This window comes from Carassius auratus, chromosome 2, assembly GCF_003368295.1.
Source record: "Carassius auratus strain Wakin chromosome 2, ASM336829v1, whole genome shotgun sequence".
NCBI classification, from domain to species: domain Eukaryota; kingdom Metazoa; phylum Chordata; class Actinopteri; order Cypriniformes; family Cyprinidae; genus Carassius; species Carassius auratus.
In genome coordinates, this window is record NC_039244.1 from 5,716,122 (window position 1) to 5,729,025 (window position 12,904).

Here is a 12,904-nt window from a genome sequence, read left to right on the forward strand (position 1 = left end):
GTGAGTGTAAGAGTGTAAAGAATGACGCTTTAATATCTCATGATTTCTGGCTTACAGCTAAAGATCTTTCCTGTCATCTGCCTGTATATGTGAGCATTAATTCTTTATGATAGTGGTGACCCTGAGCAGACGTAAGTTTTTTTTTTCTTTTTTTTTTCTCTCTTTCCCTTGGTAGAAATATTTAAACAAGTGTTATTTTAAGACTCAAAATATTGTTACCACATACTGTGTTTTGAATTCACATATGGTTTGCACATATGTTTATTCATCTGGAACCAGTGGTGGACGGAGTACACAAATCAAGTACTTGAGTAAAAATACAGATACGTATAATAAAATATTACTCCAGTAAAAGTAAAAGTACTCCTTTTTCAATTTTACTCAAGTGAAAGTACAAAAGTACTTAATTTTTTATGTACTTAAAGGGTTAGTTCAGCCAAAAATGAAAATTATGAATCCCCCTCCCCCCCTTGAAAATATATATTCCAGAGTTTTCAAGGGCCCTCTCTTCCTTTGGGGCCCTGGCAATCAGTACTGGTTTTACCCCCAGTCTGACGCACCTATACTCCAGTAAGGTACAGATACTAAAAAAAAACTAAGTAAAGCTACTCTGCTACTGCTGAGATCAAATTAATCTGTTATCCAACAATGTATACAACCTTTTAAGGTATATGGATGCATGTGTCAATGCTCAGCATTATCCACTGATGTTTGGTTTTCATATTTTCAGCACAATGTGTAGGTTAATCTGGAATTGGTTTGGGAACTGAATTATAGTGATGGGAAGTTCGATTCTTTTCCGTGAACCCTTTTTTTTTTCCGGACGGTTTGATTCAATAAACTGGTTGAAAAAAATGGTTCACCAGTTCTTTTTACGCAGTATCATCAGCTCCTCGGTTCTCGAATCGGACGCGTCTGAATAAAAATTGTTTTTGGTTCAGTGTACTGATGATCCGAAAACCGATGCAACCGGTTCTTGACTCGAGACTACAAACTCAATTTGTGAATGTGTCATCATTAACTATAAATACAGTACAGATATTTCATAAATCATCCCTTATTCCTATTAAACATAGAGTCTTTAGAGTCTTAATTATTGCCCAACTTCCCTGAAAACCCCTTTGGCCTATACATAATCTACAATATACAGATTAGAAACATTCATCTTAAAAAAAAAAAGCTAAATAAAATATAGTTATTTTATCACACTTTCCGATGTTTAAAAATACTTGAAAAATTACACGCATTCGCAGTATCATCAGTTCATCAGTTCTCAAATCGGACACGTCTGAGAGAAACGGTTTTCGGTTCAGTACTGGTGATCCGAAAACCGATGCAACCGGTTCTTGACTCGAGAACGAGAACTGCACCAGCAGTGGGAATGTTCGTCATCTGGCTCTGCTCTGTGTTCATCTTCAGCTCGGTTTTCACAGCAGTTCAGTCAGTGTACTGTTTGAGTAAATTAATTACTCTGGGATATTGGTTTATTCTGACTCAGAGGGAGTGTCAGTCACTTTAAAAAAGTTAACAGCTTAAGTAATTTGTCGATTAATGATTATTGGAGACGCAAACCGTTTCAAACGATTCAGTTCGATTTGGTGAACTGGTTCAACCGGTTCACTAAGAAGAACCGGTTAAATTGAACGATTCGTTCAGACCATCACTGACTAGAAGCCCCCGCCACAGGCCAGAGGCCACCTGCACAAAAACTGCCCATAACTTCCATATCTCCCACAACTTCAGAATCGTCTCGTCAAGCGATCCTTCTTCTGCACATTCCAGGAAGTCCGGATCTTCTGTATAGACTTCAGAACCTTCTCTTTAATGATCCTCTGTTTGCAGGTCCCACACTGTAAGGATCTTCTCCCACAACTTCATGATCGAATCATCAAGTGATCCTTCTCCTGCGTGTTCCAAGTTGTCTCGATCTTCTGTACAGATTCAGAACCTTCACCTACATGGCTTCTCCGTTTGCATAATTCCAGTGTTTCTCGGTGCTCAGGAGTTCATCATTCATCAGTGATTTGTTTTGAAGACTGTGAGACAGATCCAACTCCTTTCTTTACACTGTGTGGCAAAGGTCAACAAGTGGAAGACGTCATGGCCCCGACGTGGAATGTAACTATCTTCCAAATATTTTTCCAGAGATGGTTGTCATTAGAGTGTATTGTCAGTTTATGATTATCTAATTTACTTTAGATTTATATAGCTGATGTAAGTTAATAACAAAAAATATTTTGATTTATTTATTGAATATTAATAAGGTTTACCTTTTACAATGATTACAGGAAACTACAGTTTGTCTTTACATAAGTCCATATTAACATCCAACTCAGTCCCTTGCATCTATCAATCTTTTGCAATTTATCCATTCATTGTACCTATTTAGTAGTTGTTGGTTACTCCTGTCTATCCTTTTGTTAATAAAACCCCCTTTTATCCACGTGTGTCTTCCTTGTGTTCAGTAAGAGGCTCTAAAAGTTAATGATTCTCTAAACTCATTTAGATTGGTCAGACACAACTTATTTATTCAACAATCTTCAATGATTGTTCTTTACTGTCAAAGTGAAATTCCTGGCTGGTACCCCGTAAAATAGTCTGACCAAAACTTAATATAAATATTCATATTTAAGCCAAATCCATTACACTGGTGGTGCTACTGTACTTAGATTTGAAATCACTACATTTAGCAGTACCCCGTGTTAGGCTAACTGACGTGAAAATCACTACAATGTCTTACTAACAAGAAACTATAAATTTATAAATTTAACCACAGATCGAGGGCAGTAGTTCCAACAAATTTGAGATGCTGTTTGTGAACATTCATTGGAACTATGGATTCGGGAAAGACCAAATCATTGAACTATGTTTGTTAAAAACAGAAGTCGTGGCTTTTGTCTTAACACATCCCAGTTGACTAACACAGCTATGCTGGTAAACCATCTTTACCCACACCAAACCAGCATAAAACATTCTAGCATTTAATTTGAGTGGGTCTGTTTATGCCACAGGGTCAAGGGTCAGCGAGCTAGCACTGATAGTAAGCCCCTGCTGTTAGACGCTTCAACTACACTATTTTGCATGCAAAAGATTTCCATTCCAATTGACAGCTATTTAAAAAGAGGGATATAGTAAGGGAAAAATATAGCAAACAACACAGAGGATAGCCAAAACTGAATTATATTGCCAGACATAATGCAAAAGAGAATGAACAGCTTTCTCCAGATATATTAGACATCAGAATAAGAATGAGCTTTATTCACCAAGTATTCTGTTCCAGATATATAGCACATTATTATTATTATTTATTGTTCGTTTCAGATGTAATTTCTTTCTTGTTTAAATGTTCTTTCTTTTTTCAAAGTTATATACGCATGCATGAACACTTATGTAAATTTTTTGCCTAGATGTTCTAGTGCACAGAGATCTGTAATGTCTGCCTGAGGGGAGAAGTGCAAACAGGTTGTGACCGGGGTGCGAGGGATCTGTGATGATGTTACATGCCCATTTCTTCACTCTGGAGTTGTACAAATCTTGAAGGCTGGGCAGATGCACACCAATTATCCTTTCAGCTGTCCTGACAGTCCATTGCAGTCTTCCTATATCTGATTTGCTGGCTGACCTAAACCAGACAGTTATAGAAGTGCACAGAACCGGCTCAATAACAGCTGAATAAAACTGTGTCATCTGCACCTGTGAAAGGTTGACCTTTTTCAATTGCTGTAGGAAGTACAGCCTCTGCAGGGCCTTTTTCACAATGGAGTCAATGTGATTGTCCCACTTAAGGCCTGTAAGATGGTGGTGCCCAGGAATTTGAATAACCCCACTGCTGCCATAGTGCTGTTCATGATGGTGAGAAGGGGAGTGCTGGGGGGCAGCCAGACAGCCAGCTGCTCAACCTCTTGTTTGTAAGCCTCACTAGCTGCTCCCTGTCTATCAAGAAGCTGATGATCCACTGACAGATGGAGGTGGGTACAGAAAGCGGTGTCAGTTTAATCAGTAGGGTATCCAGGATGGTGGTGTTGAAAGCGGGGCTGAAGTCCACAAATAGGATTCTTGCATAAGTCCCTGGTTTGTCCAGAAATTGTTGGATATAGTGCAATCCTATGTTGACTGTATCATTCACAGACCTGTTTGCTTGATACGCAAACTGCAAGGGGTCCATCAAGGGTCAAGTAATGTCCTTCAAGTAAGTCAACAGCAGTCTCTCAAATTCCTTCATGACTACAGATGTTAAAACAACCCGTCTGTAGTCATTCAGTCCTGTGATTTTTGGATTCTTGGGTACAGGGATGAAGGTTGAGTGTTTGAAGCAGGAGGGGACTTCACATAGCTCCAGTGATCTGTTGAAGATCAGTGTGAAGATGGATGACAGCTGGACAGCACAGGCATTGAACCAGGCTGGAGAGACACCATATGGGCATTTGGCTTTTCGTATCTTCTGTTTTTTGAAGACTTTGAGTGCATCACTCTTTACAGATCTTAACTGCAGGCTGAGAAGCAGTGGGGTGGGGCGGGGGGGGTTGTTGAGGGCTGTATTGTTAGATGGTTAGCGCGATGTGGGACCAGGCTTTTCAAACCTGCAGTAAAACTCATTCAAAGACATTGCTGGTTTACACCATGAATGAAATAAAAGTGCAACAAATTGTCAACAATGTGTGCTCCCGCATATGGAAATAATATAAAAAAATAAAAATACTTTAATGCAATCCCTACAAGGCCTAAAAGCAAATGTACTAAAACATTTATCCATATATTTTCTTAAATAAACTTTTCAGAGACTACTTCTTCTAACTCTTCCAGTTTTTTGGGGTTTGGTCTGTTTAATCTGGTGCTTCGGCAGAGTTCACAGGTCCCCCAAAAAGTCCTTGAAGAAGAGCACGACAAAAGCAACCTTAATCAGTAATTGTTTTGCTTCCAGGTGAAAAAACTCCACAGCGGCTGTGGATTGTGTCCCCTGGTGGTGATGCTTTGATGGGCTGGAGCAGATAAAAGTCAGTGCAGTAATATGGACTCCATTAAGGTAAATTTATTTTGCTTGGAATAAAAGGTCATGATAAGGGGTTTTGTGAGAGACTGGCCTCTTTATTCATTAGCTTTTAGTCCCTCGTCTAACAAGTTCAGGCATCACAAACTCTTTGGTCACCCAACCAACAGGAAACTGAGAATCTTTTCTCAAAAGTCACTCTTATAATATTAAATCATGGATAACGTGTCAAAAGCACGAAGCGTCTTCTGTCAACTGACAAAGACAGTGAATTAAGTGGCAACAATAAACCACAAGTCTCAGAGGGGAGTTTTATTGTCCTAAATTAAAAATTGTCTTATCTCTGATAACACAGGACATTTAATTAAATTGTGCTATCCTGTTTCAGTCTCAGAGTAAAAGGTAAAACCGTTCATTGTGAGAATGTTTAAAGAAAGAGTGAAAAAAACCCAAACCCAATCTCAATAATGAGAAATATAGTTACAGCTGTGTGAAATAAAGACATATTATGAGATATAAAGTCATAGTGTGGAATAGTATAGTGTAGTGCAGAAATTAATATAAAGTGAAAAATTATGAGAAACAGCTATTTTTTTTTTTAAGGGGACCATCCACATTCCACATAATGCATTCACAGTAATTTACACATACTGTGTATCCAGAACATTGCTCATTTATGAGTCATGTTTTATTATAAGTGGATAACAGTAGCATTATGAGATGTGCGTGGATTGGAGATTTTGCATAAGACTGCTGTGACAGAACTATATTCATATTTTAATATATTTCTCCATCTCTTTATTGTATGTAACGCCTAACTGTTTTGACATGCCAAGTTAAGAGATGCATGAAAAATGGCTAAAGGTCCTGTGTGTGATTAGTTAACAGATACAAAACATTAAGGAACATGGTGAAATATTATGACAAAAACAAAACAAAACCAACCAACAAACAAACAAACAAAAAACCATTCAGAATCATATGAAAAGCATCTGAAAAACATAATTTAATTATTTATAATTCTTAATTATAAAAAAAAAAAACTCCATGACGCTATGTTTGTGTATGAAACATCACAAAATTATAGACCTGTCTGCGTGTGACCATTCATGTATATGCAAGTCTCATATTTATGTCAACCTGATTAATATTCCATCTTTAAGGGCCTTCTCCTGGAAATTCACTTTTCCGCTGTGACTCTGAGAGGAGATTGGATGTTTAATAAACTGTCTCAACGTTTCACAATCACTGAACACATCAGATCAGATGTGCACTAAAGCACAAAGAAAAAAAGAAAACCCTCAACATCAGGTCCGCTGCATCCCATATGTGAAGTGGATGCAGTTGCCATGACAACAGCACACAGAGCTATGATGATTCAGTGATCTTTGCCTAAATGACCCTGATTAGGGTCCTCTAGTTCTCTAGAGTAGTTCAGCATGCATGAGTCAGAGGACCACACAACAGCGTAGGAGGGAGAGCAGATGCGTCCAAATAACACGCATCATCTTCAGCGGCAGTGACGTCACCAAGCGAGGCTCGTTCAGTTCACCTGATGCGCGTACACCTTCAAACAGGTAAGCAAGGGTAAATATATTTTTTCTTCTTCTTTTTGTAATGATATCACGTGGTTAAGCGTATTGTTTTAATTATTTCAGTATTTCTGCATCACGTTAGACAGGGCCGTGTTTTTAAAGGGCAGTTTATGCTCCAATTATGGGTCAGTGGGCTGCTCAGCTAGCCTACCATTGTCATTAGCCTAAGCTAACCTGTACTGTTTATAGACCTGTTGCAGTTTTAAATAAATTTATGATTTGACATATGGGTCTTCAGCTTTTAGACATGACTAATACAAGCACAACAAAGCACCCAACCCAATATCGCGTGATAATCGTGATCGTGTAAAAAGTCCACACATTTAGCATATTTTTACAATACTAGCCTAACTTTTGCTTGACCACGTCATGTGTAGCCCAATACACACACAGTAACTACAGCATATTTACCATGCTTCTCCTACTGTAACCGTAGTTTTACTCTGGACTTTGTAACGCACATAACCACAACATTTACTATGGGTTTACCATAGTAACCATAGTTTTACTCTGGTATTTGTAGTTACTAACACACAATAACCACGACATTTACTATGGGTTTACCATAGTAACCATAGTTTTACTCTGGTATTTGTAGTTACTAACACACAATAACCACGACATTTACTATGGGTTTACCATAGTAACCATAGTTTTACTCTGGTATTTGTATTTACTAACACACAATAACCACAACATTTACCAGGATTTTACCACCGTAACTGTGTTTTTACTCTACACTATTTGTAAAGCACAGTAACCACTAAGTTTGCCATGCCTTTAATATCTTTTTGTGATGTAATTGTAATTCAGTGTTTTTTCTGTCTTGCAGTTACGTCGGATTACATACTCCACAACAACCTGTAATCCAGCAGATCTTTAAAGAAGCCATCTCTTGTAAAATCTCTCTCTTTCTCTCTCTCTCGCTCTGCTAGAATTAACAGGGAACTTCAACTCCACGCTCCCAATGCTGATATTGAAGAAGCTGTCAAGGGGGCTGAACAAGTCTTTCAAAGGATCAACCCTTCACAGGTAATGTTGAAGACTCTTAGTTATAACTGATTTGCTTTAATGAACGCATCCTTATATTATGTATTAATCAAATATTTTGGTCACAGATCATTTTAACACACTGTCTCAACATGTTTATATTTCAGGAAGGCCTGTCATGAGATTTGAATTTGACCATCTTGTGCATTTATGAAGAAGACCAAAAGCTGCAAAGGCAAACACTTCCAATGGTACGTCAGATACATTTTTCTCAGCATTTGATGTTTCTTAAATTTTGGTTCACTTAGCCATCAGGAAGAACACTCAACAAAGAGCATGTTGTAGTAGTAATAATTCATCCAATAATCATTATTATATTGCACAAGCGTACTTGTACAAAATTCTACAACTTTTACTCCTACTGCTGTTATTGGCCATTACCACAGCTCCCATCAGATTGTGCCCATTGTAAGAGTGTTTATATCATGAAGTTTAAATGAAGTCCATTGTATTCTTTATTAATCTTTACAAATTGGTGCCGCCTCTTCCTGTTTCAACAGTACATGATATCTGTCCACACCTCATAGTCTGCCTTTCTTTCTATGGTGATGTTACTGAACACATCTGCTTAGAAGCAAGAGAATGGGAAATCCTAGTTTAACTTTTCAAGTGCTACACATCAGATCTTCAATGAATTTGGGCAATCAGATCACTTAAAAGTTGTTCACACAAAGACCAATAACTATAATGAGAAGTATTTTAGCATCCACACCAACAGACAATACTGTTCTCTTAAATCTCTTAAATGTTCCCCTCATTCTGTTAAATTTATACACAAAATTCTGCCTTTTTCACTTCATCTTCATGCTGTACTCCCTCACTCACACATTCTTTTATGCTCTGTTGTAAGGCAGAAACTGAGAGTTTGCATGATGGCATTTTCTCAGACGCTGAATCTGATGTGTACAGATGAACTCAGGAGCCTACTAGAGTTGCCAAGGAACTTGTGCTTGAAGTATATAATGATATCTGCTTTATTTATATTTTTAAACAACAATAATGATTAAACATGGGGTCAATAAATATTTTCTTGTTTTTACAGCTGAAGACCAGAAACGCAAAGAAAATCAGTCAAACCAGTTCCTAAAGAAATGAGGAATGAACATGGACTTCTTGTGCCCCAAAAGAAAAGACAGAAAGGTGAAAAGTTTCACATTTCAATTTGTATGTCTGAATTCAATGCAGTTATGTGTGGTACAACATTGATGTTGATCTCTCAAAAGACTTTTCAAGTCCGCAGTTATAGTTTTTCACATATACATCTTTTTTATAGCTCCTAAAATGAGCAAATAAGCTGTGCATCATCTCTGGTGTTTGGGAAGGAAATGACTGAATATGGTGAGTACTGACACCTGCAACTGTATTCACCAACACTATTACTCTAGAATGGTTATTGCTGTTATTGCTGACTTATTGTTTTGTCTGTTTGTTTTGAATTAAGATGAAGCCAATTGATGAAGATATCAATTGAATGGCCACCGAGTGCATCACTGCTACCTGAACCCATCAGTTATCTGCTGTGAAGACTGCATTCACAAACCGCTCTACTGCGACAGCTCAGATGTTACGGCCTGTAAAAGTAAACATCACAGCTAAACAACGAGAGCTAGTTGTGGTGGGATTCTTTTGGCCAATATCCCCAACAAGAATCAATGTTAAGTCCAGTTGCAACAATTATAAATAAAAATACTATATATTGTTTATTGATTTACCATACCCTAAACATGTTTTGGCCCCTCCAGGACATCTAGACCAGGTGGAGTGTGAGGAGGACCGTCAGAGACTCCAGCCAGCCGAGCCATGGATTGCTCTCACTGTTACCATCAGGCAGACGTTATCACAGAACCTACACCAGCAGACAGTGAGACAAGTTCCTTCACAGGCAATCAGACTGAACTGAACTCATACCAGTAAAACCATACACACCCCCACCAACCTCATATGCCCTGCAACTCTTATCAGTTATGCTGACTGGACTCAATATTATTATGCACCCTGACATTCTGTTTGCACTAATTCATACCGTGCTTTACTGCAGAGATGTATGTGTACTGTGATTATTATTGTTTTCAATTTCATGCTCTTTGTATAGCAATAATTTTTTAACATATATTGTTATCTACCCTGAATTGAGTCCCTTATATATGTGTGTTGCATATATATATATATATATATATTCAGAATTTGATATTTCATATATATTCATGAATTAATTCATTTGTCATCCATACTGTCACGCTGCAGTCTGCACCCAAGACTTTCATCACCTGTATACTTGTGTTCATTGTATGTGACAATAAAGATATTTGATTTAAATTAGTTACATGTCTTTGTTCATCAGTTGTGCTGTAGGATGCTGCATAACAACTGCAAAAAAAAATGTATGACATGGAAGATTATGATATGTCCAGGACATGGACAAGCAAGAAGAGGAAGAAAAGCAGGAGAGCTCTAAAAACTTGATGTGATTCTTTGGGGCTCAAGACATTTTCACCATGCATGCATTTGCATGGCTTCATCTGATTAGAAAAACATGGTTTTAACATAACCATTTTTAATATTGTTAAAATTGTATATCATTGTCTTAATACACTACTTTAGTTGTCTTTATGTTGTATCCTCCAGAAAGTACTGCACATGGTGTTGGATAATAAAGTAGGGTGAATATTCTATATTAAGAATGGTGTTTGGAAATACACCATTTAATTTTGTAAACAATAGTTAAATGTGTTTTAATTAAGGAAATGAACATTGGGTTACATTAATGACATTCAGTTAGATGAAGGGGCAGGCTGAAAGCTGCATTAGAAGATACTGCATGGGACTATAATGCTGCAGAATTTCATGTACAACTGACAGGTGATGGACAAGGGAAAGATCAACATGAATCCAGTACTAGGTTAAGTAAGCAAGATGAGCATGCACATTACTGATGTTTAGTACCCGAGGAGGACAAATATGAGGAGTATTTTACACAGAGACACAAATTAGCTCTTAATATTATGATTGCATGCATGAATTGATGGCTTTGCACTATAAACTACACACTCTCTGTACCTTGTCTTACTGAATGACACATTGACACTGTGAAAGTACAATGAAGTGTCACAGTATGTATTGGTTGTTTAAATTGGTCTTTGTTTACTTTCAATACTGTATCCTTGCACCTGATATAATTCAATATTTGGAGCCTATTCCAAATAGGCACTGATGTATATTTTTATGGTTCTATTCTTATTCTAAGATAAACATGACTTACAACTTACATATTGGCAATTTGTTGAAAGAAAAACTTAAAAATTATGACTCAGCACAGTCTGTTGTCCATGATGAGAAAAGGTATGTGTATGTTTTACTGCCCTTCCATCTTCAAGGGCCCAGTAGAGTCCCCTAGAAGAGCAAAAAAATGTAAATTTCAAATGGCTGTAAATCAAAGTCTGATTATAGTGTCAAAGAAAAAATGGCAGGACAACTACTTATGCTATGCTAATTAAATAATGTTGGACAGAGTTTTCAAACATATATGGAAAGGTGGTATAAAGGTGTTTAAAAAAGTGCACTTAGTAAAATATCGAATTTCAGCCTGCCTCTTAAATATGTCATTAATGTTTACACAATGAACATGTTTAGATTACCCTTTGTTAAAAAAGATTGCATTTTCCCATTTTTTTAATTATTAAACATTTTAAACTACATTACCCATAAGCCTCTGCCATTCTATCGTTTGAACGCGAGTAATATTAGCGCTGGTATTTGGAGTTTATTGGAGTTGTGCTTAGGGTTAGGGTTACGATTTCGGTAAAGAGGTAATTTCTCACGACATAGCAACACTGCATTGTTAACTGAAGGTGTTACTGACGTAATAATTACAGTCAAACGGACTTTGCAACATTAAGCGGTTTATAATTTGGGTTAAAAGATAGTCCAATCACAGCGAGTTCTGCGAGAGCCAAGGGAACGTCAAAGCCAATGGCAACCCAGTTGAGCAGAGGCGTCACACTAACTTGTACATATATGGTCATTTATGCCGGGAGCTTCCGGGTTCCTGTAGTGAATGGACAGAAGCTGCAGTTACCCTGATGCAGCAAGAAATACGTTGATTAAAGGTGTTTTTTTGTTTTGTGTTTTAACGAAGGTATAATGATTCCCATTGTATTGAATAGGCTACATTGTTTACACTAATATTAGTGTACAGTACTTAAACTCAAAAGTTTGCATATACTGTGTGAAAAATAAATGTCAAAATGTTTCATTTGCTTAAAAAAAACACCTCTGAAGATTATTTAAACACAATATTTTTCTACTACTCAATTTTCCTTCTGTAATATTTACAATGTATTTATAGTGTATTAAAGGTAAACAATTTATCACATCTACGTTTCATGGAAATGGACCTAAAAACTTGCCATTCTTAGATCCACCAGTTGAACTATAGGAATAGAAAACAAACAAACAAACATCATGACATCAATCACTCATTGTCTAGTCATTTTACAGTGTTTATTGATATGTCAAACTTTTCGCAGATAAACATAGTGCCCAGAACAGTCTCTCTCCAGTTTATTCCACTATGAAAAAAAAAAGAAAAGTTGATAAAAAAAAAAAATGCATAGAGGTAACTAAGTGAAAACAAACAAACAAAATTGCAACAGAAACTCCCTTCAAAAAACATAAGTTTAATATTCAAAAATAAAAAGGGAATTTGTTTACAGAAATCCTGACAAAAGATGCCAAAGAATAATCAAGGCTACAGTTGAAAATATATTGTTTTCTTCCCTTTATCAACCAAATAGGCAAAAATGATTAAGAACAATGCTCCAATATTTTACAATTATCACCTTTAAAAACATATATCCTGTAATCATTGTTTGCTTCTATTGTGAATAAATGCAAAACAAATAAATGGTTATAATAATAATAATTATTATGTGTATATATATATATATATATATATATACAGGAGTGCTTATAGTAGAGATGAATGTAGAGGAAAAATGAATACAAGCAGAAATGCTAAGACTGGAGGTTGGCAGTAAAGGACTGAGAGCAGATGTGTCACACAAGAGAGGAAGATCGGAAGCTTTTGAATGGGCTGATATTGTGAAGAGCTGATGAAGAATGATTAAGTAATCTGTGAGAAATCCTGCAAGAAGAAACAAAGATAATTTATCACATTATGAACAACAAAAACACTGACAACAACAAATGGCAGAATACAACATACTGTAACTGCAGTGTGCATAGCAGTAATTGTACAGTATTGTCTGTTGGT

The 12,904-nt window shown here is 36.7% G+C and overlaps 2 long non-coding RNA genes across 2 annotated transcripts; both read left to right on the plus strand.

Annotated features, from left to right (window-relative positions):
* The first annotated feature begins 7,762 nt into the window (after positions 1-7,762).
* On the plus strand, positions 7,763-8,713 carry LOC113114063 (uncharacterized). The gene is made up of 3 exons (XR_003293676.1): positions 7,763-7,823; positions 8,483-8,587; positions 8,675-8,713. It is a non-coding gene; the product is annotated as an uncharacterized LOC113114063 (long non-coding RNA).
* A 29-nt stretch (positions 8,714-8,742) lies between these two features.
* Positions 8,743-9,430, plus strand: LOC113114059 (uncharacterized). The gene is made up of 4 exons (XR_003293675.1): positions 8,743-8,772; positions 8,906-8,970; positions 9,074-9,286; positions 9,375-9,430. It is a non-coding gene; the product is annotated as an uncharacterized LOC113114059 (long non-coding RNA).
* The last annotated feature ends 3,474 nt before the right edge of the window (positions 9,431-12,904 follow it).